Here is a 12,668-nt window from a genome sequence, read left to right as displayed (position 1 = left end):
ATTAGTTAAAGATGATACCTAACCCATTGGTGAAGTGATGGCATCAAGCTTTATTATGTCAACAACTCTTCTGCCAGTCCCTACTCTCGTAGTAGGATATTAATAATCGTTGTTGGCAATCTGTTCTAAAATCGCATACGCTTCATTATATGATTTATCCAGCAAAGTACCATTGACAAACGCATCAACTACCATCCTTGTATGCGCATTTGATCCATTGTAAAACATTTCCATCTATGTCAAGTGTTGGAAACCATGCATCAGACATTTCCTAAGTGATTCCTTGAATCGCTCCCAAGCTTCATACAATGTCTCATCCTCTAATTGTCGAAAAGATGTGATATCATTCCTTAACTTGGAATTTATATTCGAAGGATTATACTGTAGCAAAAACCTTTGACAAAGATTATTCAAAGATGCCACTGTCCTTGACAGCAAAGCATTCAACCATGCTCTGGCACGAGCACTTAATAAATATGGAAACAATTTAAGTTACAGAACGTCTTCAGGAACACCCTGTTGCCTGAATGAGTCACAGACTTCCAAGAAAAGCCTTAAGTGCAATCATGGATCTTCAGTAGGCAATGCACTAAACTGTCCTACCATTTGCAGCATCTAACACATTATCGATTTCAACTCGAAATGCTGAGCTTGAATGTGTGGCCTGAATATTCATGAATTCAAGTAATCCAAATTTGGCACACCATACTCTCGAATGGGTCTGTCTCTATTAGCCATCACATGAGGGATAGGCAAATCAACATCCCGACCATTTGGATGTAATTGATCTTCCTTACTTGGATCATTTCTAATCCTAGCCATATCTTGCAATTCTCGTCTCCTTCTTCTCAAATTTCTCTCGACCTTTGGGTCAAAAGGATACTCTTCGTTAGCAGGAATGCCTCTACTCATTCACTAACAACAAACCTGTAGAAATTGAAAACAACAAAGTTAAATATAAGTAATGGAATTATATAAGAAAATAACAAAACAATATTTCATCAAATTGTCGATCCCCGGAAACGGCGCCAAAAACTTGTCACGTATGAATATAATATGTGAATGAGCAAGTGTACACGTCAAATCAAATAATAAAGTAGTAAGTAAGATTGTCTCATCGGCGATCTGATAGGATTAATTTGGTTAAGCTATTACTATAAACTATATGAATCACGTTGTGGCAAACTAGAATAACAATTTGTAGAGGAATAATAATGTATGCAATATTAAAATCAAATAACTAACTTAAAATGCTATGGAAAAGATACGGCGACAAAGTTGAGAGGATCTACACTGTTGAATGGGAAGGTTGAGATTACTAAGATTCTTTCCTCATAACACAATAATGCCATGGCCAAATCATAACCAATATATTATTCAGATTAAATATAAGATAGTCTGCTTCTTTCAAGAGTCAGACTTCAAGCTACACTACCTAAGACTTTGCATGTCTACAAGCCTTAAGAAGGATACCCAGCACTGTTTCTTTCTTGCTCTTTACAGAGAGCAGCTCTATGTCTAGAGTGCTACAAGTATTATGTCGAATACTCACTTGTATCATTCGATCACAATCCAACTCATCTAACCTTTTTAGAATTAAATCAGGTTTATGACATACCATACATTCATCTATGTATAGAGGCTGCATGCATACATTTTATAATAGCGCAAATCGAATGAAATAGTAAATCTAATCAAGATAATACCTTAGTTATTAAAGGAAGTAAAGATTCATTTTGTAATCCCAACCCAATGAGATTAGCTCATGAGTTGGAAATTAAAATAAAAAATGAAAGTATCATTCAACAACATATTTCCACAGTTAAAATTCACAGAAATCAATTAAGATAATTAAGGAAAAACTTCAGGAAGCTTTCGCCAATCCAGCCCTCAACTCTAGTGCTACAATATCTTGCGAAGCCTAGGGTTGAATGATTCTCCTTCTTTCTTGTGTTGCTACTCTGTTACTTAGCTGATACCCTCTTTCCTTGCGTCTCTAGATCTCCCATGAGAAATTGCTTGAGAGGAAAAACTGCCTTCTTCCTCTCTTTCTCTTTCTCTTTCTTCTGTTTACAGGGTAGGTCCCCCTCTCAGCACACAATCTTTTCTTCCTCTTTTTTCGATGGATATTTCTGGTACAAGTACAACTGGCTGAGAGTGGCATGGATTGATAGCTGAGTCAGCATCTTCCTAGAATTGCCAGGGCATTTGTGCTGGCAACCTATCCAACCTTCTGTCATGACAAAACTTCACTCCTTCACTTCTTTTCTTCCTTTCTACACCTGCTATAAACAACACATGATTCCTTTCCTCCCACAAGTAAAAGTAACATATAGTGACATTGAAAGCACAATCCAAGCTTCATGATGCAATGTTATAAAAATACTAATATAATTTCGTAAAATGTAACTAAATTTACTCAGGTACAAACAATTAACCATGTCTAGAGGCTTGAAATATAACTCCTTTCAAGAGTTAACATCTCTTTCAATTTCAACCTCTGAGAGCCCTAAATCTAGGCCAAACATCAAGCTTTAGATACGTATAAGGGTTTTTGTTGCGAAAATAGAATACATGCTCTCATTAATAATCATTTTAGAACCTAGAACACTGCCCTCTGAGTTTCTTACCACCATACTTGAACAAGATTAACTTTCATGTTTTTTGAGAGAAGTATCAAATTTTTTTTCTGGCAACTGAGTTCTCCGAAGGCTTCCATGTCCTTGCTTCCACTATACAAAAAGTTTTGGAACTAAAAATCCCTTTTATTTCTCTAAGATATTCTCTAATCGAGTTTACCACTTTATTCCTGGTATTTTCTACCCTTCATAAACCATTGCAATAAATGCCTCACACTCTAACCATCTATCTGACTCTTCATTTGATCCTTTAATGATCCTTCAATGTTTGGCAACCCAAGATACCTTTTAGGATTTGTTGAAACACGAACGTTCAATACTTCTGATACCAACATCCTTGTCTCAGCAATCATATTAGAGCTATAAAAAGTTATAGATTTCTCATAATTAACACATTAACCAGGCGCCTCTTTGTATTCCTTTAGAATCCTTTTAATTGTTTGTGCCCCCTTTGAGAAGCCTCTCCAAATAAAATGCAATCACATTTTAACCATTTATCCTTTTCCAATCACATAAATTAACCTTTCATCCTTTTCCAATCACATCAATGTCGAAAGCCCTTCACTATACACAAGAAATTCCTAAGGGCTCAATGGGTTTCTGATCGGCTGCTTACATCACAGCAATAATGTGCAAGCATACACTATCGATGCAAGTATAGTAGACAGATGTGAGTCTGCCGAATATCGATCCCACGGGGATGGTAGTCTTTTGTCTATTAATGTCGGTGCACAACTACATAGAAACAAGATCAATTGTAAGAATAGTTGTCGATGCAATAACTTTAGAAACAATAAAATAAAATATGATAATGATAAACTGGGATCCCCAACATGAATATTCAGCAGAATACTAAGTGTTCACAAGGTAAAACAAGATAGGTGATTGTTGAAGCAATAAAGTTCAATGTATATCTTACCCAGCGTCACTCCTCTATTTAATCTAAGACTTAAACATGCATACTAACCCCACCTTTCGATGATGGTAATACAGTACTATTAAGAACAAGTGGAGTAAATTCCTCTAATCCTCACTCAACTTCTGTTGTAATGCTTGTTGGCTCAAATTGTCACTACAATTTCTAGTGACAATAGATGCAATAACACTTCTATGTTAAAAAAATCAAACCCCAAGATTAAACAAAAAAAGACAGTTTGAATAAGATAACATTTGACCAAGAACTCAAGTGTATTTCCATACAAATAGAAATCAGAGAGTAATCACCACCATTTAGAAAGAAACAAGAAAGAATCGAGTGGAGAATACTATCCCTAAATAGCTCAACTAAATCTCTCTATTCCCTTTTGTCTCGCACTTAGGTCTCCTCGCCAGGACCTTGTCTGCATCTGGTTTTCATGTTGGCTCACCCATGAGAGGATTAAGCTGCCATGCCCGCAAGCTTCAAGGTACAATGATGAAGATACTGATGGAGAGAAAAAAAGCTCCCTTTTTCTTCTCACGTCCACCTTTTATGTCCTCCTCCAACAGTATAGGTGTTCTTTCCTCAAAATTATTCTATCCTTGTACGTACATGTTGGTTATACCAGACTGGAGAGCTCACGTAGTTTTGGTTCTTATCCAGACAGCTATCAACAGCGACAACAATTCTGGGTGCAATCTGGAATTAAGTCATGCAGCGACATTGCGGGTAGCTGTAAGGTGCAGTGACAATTCTTGACGCAATCTAGGATTAACTCATGCAGTGACATTAATGCAATAAGATAGCAAAATTAAGGATAAAATAGTCTACAATTCACTGAGTTATAAAATGCAATTTACTAAACTGAAATGCTAAAATTTATGCGAAGGATAACTAAATGGGAACAATTTAACCAATAAGTAAGGGGGAAAAGCTTTGTTCTATCTAGTGCTATCACACCCCAAACTTGAGATTTTACTTGTTCTCAAGTAAAACAGAAACTAGCAATGCTACAAAAAATTTTACTAAGGCTAATGATCATTCTAGCAACTTGAACCCACTAAATTACCAATGGATGAATCACATTCAGATGAAAGAATATTGCATCAACAATTCGGAAGCATGAATTAATAATGTTGCAATTTCATTAATGCTAACATCATGCTTCAAACCCTAAATTCTATCTACCATTACAACATTTATTGTAAAATACTAAATATATATATACATTTTTTTCAGAATAAGGGATATCATTGCATTACTGTACCCTTGTTCCTGAGAAGTAACGATGGGGTGCAACAAACACCCAGGGAGTACGTAATTGCCCTGACACACACTCATAGAGCGACAACCTTTGGCCAGATTGACTTTTCTATCACTTGTATTGGAGTGTTCCCTCTTTAACATTTCATACCACACTCATTTTTGAGTGTCTCTACTTTATAACTATATATACATATATAAGCAACTGTAAAAAGCAGATTCATTCAAGAGTTAAGGAATGATAGTAGTCATCCATTAGTAATGCAATCTAATCTATTCATTAAAGAATTAAAGCTACAACCTTCTATCAAATTTATCCAACTCATTCATTGATAATACACATAATTCAAGAATTAAGCATCGAATGTAACAAAAATTTTGAAACAATTTTCATTATAATTAACCCTTGCATGCTTCATTTCTGAAAACAAAAATTTTGAAATGTGGGTACATTTCCAAGCCCCATGTGCATTCCCCTAAAATTAAAGTTTGCATTGTCCCCAATGCACTAACATGAAAATGTAATGACAATAAAATTGCGATGACAATATGTACTTACAAAAATAAAACCTACAGCTACATGCAATGCATGAATACTATAACTATAGCTTAAAATACACTAACTCAGTTATCTACAGTCATCGATGTGGCTGCATGATGTTTCTTTCTCCTTTTGTTTTTTATCCTTATAGTGCTTCATTTTCTTTTCTTTGGGCTTTGCACGGTCTTCGAATTGCTCCTCCGTGCTCGGCTTTGCCTCGACATCATCAGTTGCTATTTGTGTAGGAGAGGCCACTTGGAGTGGTCCACTGTAGACCACTATTACCAATGAATTACATTGCTCCTCACTGGTTACCTCAACAACTTCCGTCGGTCTCGCTCCAGTTCGCTCCAAATTATCAATATTTGCACCCATAGACCCAGGTGCGGTGGCAATCTTCTCAATAGAATCTTCTTTTTCATTTGCTTTTTCATTTTCAGCAACTTTTTCTTCTTCAGTAACGAATTCCTCTTCTGTAGCAACAACTTCCTTCTCAACAACAATGTCCTTTTGATCAGTAAAAATACCATCCTCAAACAAGCTATCAATTTTTCGAAGGCATTCTTCAATGTCCCTAGATTCCTCTTCTTTCTTAGATCAGAGATCTGCACAATAGGTAGGGATGCCGCCAGTCTATCTCAATCTTCTAAGTCATCATCCGAGGAAGAGTGGTCATAATTACGAATGATTGGTGGAAACATAGGGAATTTCGGTAATGAGGATGGGCTCATTTGACCTAATGTGGCTATAATAGAATTGTTCCAGGCTCTGGTATAAGCATAAAACAAATTCTAGGATTTCTCCATATCTTCTATTATAGAGACAAGCCTGATTTTCCTGTTGTTGATGGAATTTACCATTTTTTCAACGTCTTTCAGTTTGCGCCATAATGATCTCTTTGCATTCAAGATTATTCCTTTCCTGTCAACTTTGGCTTTGCCCTTTCTTGTCTTGCTGATCTCCGTCTCCGTCACTATCGACGTGTCCTTTCTTCGAGTCATTCTTTCTATAGAAGTTTCATTGATTGGGCCCTTATTTTCCAAGACTTCCTCACCAGCACGGGGCACGATTCCTCTTTGCTGGCACAATGACATCACTAGTGATGGGAAAACCAAAATCCTAGTCTGCCTTACGGTGCAGTCAGCTATTTCCTGGTGAAGTATTATGCCCACATCAATTTTTCTGCCATTGACAATAAAATGTGTCAAACACATTCTATCTAAGGTGAATGTGGTGCTGTGAGTACAAGGCTTTAGTTTGCGATTGACAGAGTGAAACCAAATTTTTCCTTATAGCATCAGGAAGTGACGGTGCATCATGTAATTCTTTTGATGGGAACCCATCCAAACTGCTCCTTCAACACACAAGTCTCTCACCAATAGGTCTCATTTTTCACATGTGATGTTATCCATAAACTCGGAGGGTTCATCGACATTGACTTTGGTGTTGTACAACTCGTTGATTGTTGTAGCACCCTATGCTATTAAACCTTCTCGAATGAAAATGAACTCTAACTCATGATCATAGAGATTAGCATAAAACTCACATACCAGTGAAGGAGAGTAGTTTCCAGGATGGGTGCAAAAAGTTTTGTACTTTAACTTCAAGATGGTTTTGGAGACTTGTTTACCCAAGTCTTGTTGTGGCGAAAGCGAAATGCCTTGCTCGGGATGGAAGTTGCGCTCCAACACGTGAAATTGTCCCTTAGTCACTTTTTTAATAATATTATTGGTTCCTTTGTCTGCACTAGCCTGGGGGATTCTGATTCACGGGCTATGGTAGCAAAGAACGCATGTTCCTCAGCAGATTTGGTAGCTTTCTTGACCGAGCCTCTTGTTTTGGCCATCGTTTATTGAGGGAGAATAATTTAAAGGTGAAAAGATATGATTTTTAGAAGAGAAAAGAAATAAAAATGGTTGCTTGAATGCGATACAGTCGGTACAGTGGTAGAGGATTTATATTGGGTGAAAAAAGAAGATGGAGAGTCGTATTATTTTGTTGAGAGATATAGGGCTGGCAGGAAGAGTTGTGTCCAATAGAAATTATGCTCGCTTAGAAGGATCAAATAGCTGAGTGAGTTTTGATCCAACGGTGGAATCTAAATTTCTCTAAATTCTGATGAGCTATAAATGGTAGTGCAGACTTATGGAATGCGCTGACAGTAAGATTTCAATGCGTCGACAATGATACCTAATTATTCTACAGAAAGGAAAAATAACTTTAACTAATCATAAATAAAATAAAATAAACTATAATGAAGAAGTACTAATAAAAAAAATTAAAACTTTTCTACCAATTTAATGGTTGCTGCTAGCATTTGATCACTATTGTCAAAATAATGTTTCAGCCTCTGTCCATTTACTTTGAATTGGTGTCCATCACGTAAATCTCGATTTGTGACTGTACCATAAGGAAAAACATCAACAACTTCAAAAGGTCCAGATCAACGTGAATGCAATTTACCTAGGTGCAATTTAAGTCGAGAATTGAATAATAAAATCTATTGACCCGCGATAAATTGTCGCTGTAAAATAATCTTCTCATGCCATCCATTGGTCTTTTCCTTGTAAATTGCAGAATTTTCATAAGCATTTCTCCTAATCTCCTTTAGTTTAGTGATATCCAACAGTCTTTTCTTTCCAGCCGCTTCATAGTCCATGTTCACTTGCTTAATTGCCCATATTGCTTTGTGTTCTAGTTCAACTGGCAAGTAACATGTTTTTTTAAAAACCAATTGATATGTCAACATCCCTAACGGAGTTTTGTATGCTTTTTGCAATGCCCATAAAGCGTCATCCAATCAAAAAGTCCAATCTTTCCTTGAAGGGTTTACAACCTTCTCAAGAATGTTCTTAATTTGTCGATTCTATACTTCGACTTGTCCATTGGTTTACAGATGATAAGTAGTAGCCATTCTATGATTAACTCCATATCTCTTCAGTGCAGTCGTCACTTGGCCGCAATGAAAGTATGTACCCTGGTCACTAATCAATGCCTTTGGTGTGCTAAAGCGGGTGAGTATATGTTTGTGGAAAAATTTTAGCACTATCTTTGCGTCATCCTTTGGGACTGCAACGACTTCAAACCACTTCGAAACGTAGTCAACAGCTACTAATATATAAAGATTTCCAAATGAACTTAGAAACGGTCCCATAAAATCCATACCCCAAACATCAAATAATTCAACCTCCATAATTGGCTACTGAAACATTTCATTGCGTCAGGATATAGAACCGATGTGCTGAAACTTATCGCATTGATTCACGAAATTATGGGCGTCTTTGAATAATGTCAACTTGTAGAATCTTGATTGGAGAACTTTAGCAGCAGTTCTCATACCACCGAAATGACCTCCATAAGGAGCATCATGACAATGCTTCAGGATTGAAAGCATTTCCTCTTCTAGAACACAATGTCGAATAATGTTGTCATTGCATACCTTGAATAAATACAGCTACTTCCAATGATACTTCACTATGTCACGAAGAAATCTTTTTTTTATGGCCTTTTACACCCAATAGGATTTTTCCACACACTAGATAATTAACAAAATCCGTATACCAAAAAGTTGCATCTACAGAAAATAACTTCTCATCTGGGAATGCGTCGACAATTTGAAGTATGTTTCCATCTTCACTGCCAACTTCCAATCAAGACAAATGGTCTACAACTTGATTCTCTGAACCCTTACGGTCTTTTATCTCGATGTCAAATTCTTAGAACAATAATATACAACGTATCAATCTTGGTTTGACATCCTTTTTCGCAAAGAGATATCTCAACACCGAGTGATCAGTGAATACTGTAACCTTTGCACCGACAAGATAAGAACGAAACTTGTCAAAAGCAAAGACTATAGCCAACAATTCTTTCTCTGTAGTTGTATAATTGAGTTGAGCTTCTGTAAGAGTTTTGCTAGCATAATAGATGGCGTGAAATATTTTTCCCTCTCGTTGTCCTAGAATCGCACCCACAACAAAGTCGCTTACATCACACATAACTTCAAAAGGTTGAGACCAATCGGGTGCAACGACAATGGGTGCATTCACTAGCTTCTTTCTTAATTGAATAAAGGCATCTAGACATTCATCGTCAAAGAATAATTTTTGATTCTGTTCCAGCAATGAGCACAAGGACTTTGCAACTTTTGAAAAATCTCTAATAAACCTTTGGTAAAACCCGCATGTCCCAAAAAACTACGAATACCCCTCACGTTTGTTGGTGGAGGTAATTTCTCAATGATTTTCACTTTAGCTATGTCTACTTGAATGCCTTGACTAAAGATGCGGTGTTCTAACACAATGCCTTCAATTGCCATGAAATGACATTTTTCCCAATTCAGGACTAACTGTGTGTCCTCACATCACTTTAGTACTTTATCCAAAATTTCAGTGCAATGATCAAAATCATTCCCATAGACTGAGAAATCATCCATAAAGACCTCTAAAGAATCTTTGATCTTATCTGAAAATATAACCATCATGCACCTTTGAAATGTTACTGGTGCATTGCAAAGACCGAAAGGAATACGGCGAAAAGCGAAAGTACCAAAAGGGCAGGTGAACGTTGTTTTCTCCTGATCCGCCGGTGCAATAGCAATTTGATTGTACCCAGAATAGTTGTCTAAAAAGCACTAATATGCCTTTCCAGCAAGCCGATTCAGCATTTGGTCGATGAAAGGAAGTGACAAGTGATCCTTCTTTATGGCCGTATTCGATTTGCGATATTCCATACAAACTCGCCATTCCGTGGGAATGTGTGTAGGAATTAATTCATCTTTATCGTTGCGAACCACAGTGATGACACTCTCTTTAGGCACGCATTGCACTGGACTGACCTATTTGCTATAAAAAATCGGGTAAATGATTCCATCATCAAGCCATTTTATGATTTCCTTCTTGACAACTTCCTTCATCTTCTTGTTTAATCTTCTTTGCTGTTCAATCGATTGCTTGCCTTCATCTTCCAACTTGATCTTGTGCATGCAAAAAGAAGGACTAATACCTTCAATATCGGTAATACTCCAAGTAATAGCTCGTTTATGTTGCTTAAGAATACGGACTAATTTCTCTTTTTGAGGTACATCCAGTGTTGCGAAGACAATAACTGGGAGAGTATTGTGATCACCTAGAAAGACATATTTAATATGAGGAGGTAGTGGTTTCAATTCTAGAGCAGGAGCTTCTTCAATATATGGTTTGAAAATTGGGGTTGTTCTACTGGCTAAGTCTAAGGATTCAATCTGCCATCCATGCTTGAGTTCAAAATTATTAGCTTCAACCATGCTATTACAATCGTCTAAGCATTCGACATCAGATGTCACTAGAAACTCTTCAGAAAGTGTTGTGCTTTGGACATTGAATTCTTCCTCAATTAGATCATCTAGCACATCAACAATATGACATTCTTCTTTGTCCTCGCATTGAACAGATTCAAAAACACTGAAGGTGACTTGCTCATCATTAAGTAACATGGTTAGTTCACCTTTATAAACATCAATCAGAGTTTGGCCGGTGGCTAAAAATGGTCGTCCCAAGATTATGGTAACCTCCTTGCCTGGCTCATAGTCAAGTATGATAAAATCATCTAGAAAAATGAATTTATCTATACGAACTAAGACGTCCTTTATTTTCCCTTCAGATTGAGCCAAGGATCGATCGTCTAGTTGTAATGTCACTGTAGTAGATTTCATGTGACCAATTCCTAACTTTTTGAAAGTAGATAATGACATTAGGTTAATACTAACTCCCAAGTCACATAAAGCCTTACCCAAATAATAATTACCAATTGAACATAGGATGATAAAGCTCTCTTGATCTTTCAATTTAGGGGGCAGATTGTTTGTCAAAACAACACTACAGCCTTCTGTGAGTGCAATAGTTTCAATATCATTGAGCTTCTTCTTCTTGAACAAGAGGTCTTTCATAAATTTCCCATAACTCGTAATTTGTACCAGAGCATCTACTAAAGGAATGTTGATCTCCAGTTGCTTTAGTGTGTCCAGGAACTACTAATACTACTTGTAATGCTCATTCTTCCTAATTTTTTGTGGGATGGGTAAAGGTAGAGATATATCTGCTTGCGTCGACACCTTTGATTGCATTGACAGTTTAGAAGGTCGGACATTAGGCATATGAGTGACAATTTGTGGAATTTTTTTGTCTGATGCATCGACAAACTCTTTAGATTCAACCTTCTCACCAGTGATCACGCCATCCATATCTTGAGGTGCTACATTAGAGTCGATAAATGGTTCTCCAGTTTGTTTACCACTCCTAAGAGTGATAGCCTTACAATGTTCTTTCCCCCTCGGACTAGGATTTTTCGTGTCACTAGGTAATGAGCCTGATGGTTGAGTATTCAGATTTGAAGCAAGTTGTCCTAATTGTGCCTCCAATGCTCGAATAGAAGATGAATTCCCTTGTACGATAGCTTCCATGCGAGTAATATGCTCCCTCATTAATGCCTCAAGAGTTGCTAATGGGTCAGAAGTAGAAGCTTGAGTGTACGGTTGCTGTCGATGTCCTTGAACATGTTGATTTGGTAATGAATAGTGTTGTGGCTGCATTGAATTTTAGTGTGGATGTAACTGGCCTTGTTGTGGATGCATCTGAGTGTGTTGATTGTAACTCTATTGTTGTTGATTGTAATTCCCTTACTTGGGATTATAATTACCTTGAATCTCGCAGCATTTTATCCAACATTCTAAGTTCCTTAAAACTATTGGTTGTGTGCAGAGTTGTTGTAAGAATTACCATAAGAATTGTTGCGGATGTTACTAATATAATAGGCATTCTCTATATGTTGTGGACAATCTTCATAGCTATGGTTGTCACTACAAATCTCACAATAAAAAGTAGGAACATAAACTTGCTGATCGACTTGTTTAAGTGCAACGCCACTCGTCCCTTGCATATTTTTAATCATGTTTGTGAGAGAAGAAACTTGAGAACTTAGTGCGGTTATTGCATCCAATTCAATAACTCCTGGACTAGTTTTTGCTTGTGCAACTCTAGAGATAGGGTATTGATAATCATTTTAAGCAATTCTCTCAAGAATTCTCAAGCATCGCTATAAGTACAATCCAGCAGAGGGCCATTGGCTGATGCGTCAACAAGATTCCTTTTATGTGAATTCAACCCATTATAAAAATCTCAATTTGTGTTTCTGGTTGAATGTTGTGCATGGGAAAACGTCGAAGTAAAGATTTATAACATTCCCCTATGGTGTGAAGATTTTCATCATCCAGCTAATGATAAGCAGTAATATCATTTCGAAGACGAGCATTCATCGTCAGCGGGTTAAA

At 37.0% G+C, this 12,668-nt stretch overlaps 1 non-coding gene across 1 annotated transcript; it reads left to right on the top strand.

The window, feature by feature from the left end:
* The first annotated feature begins 250 nt into the window (after nucleotides 1-250).
* LOC128042704 (small nucleolar RNA R71) lies at nucleotides 251-357 on the top strand. The gene has a single exon (XR_008198217.1). It is a non-coding gene; the product is annotated as a small nucleolar RNA R71 (small nucleolar RNA).
* The last annotated feature ends 12,311 nt before the right edge of the window (nucleotides 358-12,668 follow it).

The sequence above is a fragment of the Gossypium raimondii genome, chromosome 7, assembly GCF_025698545.1.
Source record: "Gossypium raimondii isolate GPD5lz chromosome 7, ASM2569854v1, whole genome shotgun sequence".
Taxonomy (NCBI): Eukaryota; Viridiplantae; Streptophyta; class Magnoliopsida; order Malvales; family Malvaceae; genus Gossypium; species Gossypium raimondii.
This window is presented reverse-complemented; position numbering and strand designations above follow the sequence as displayed.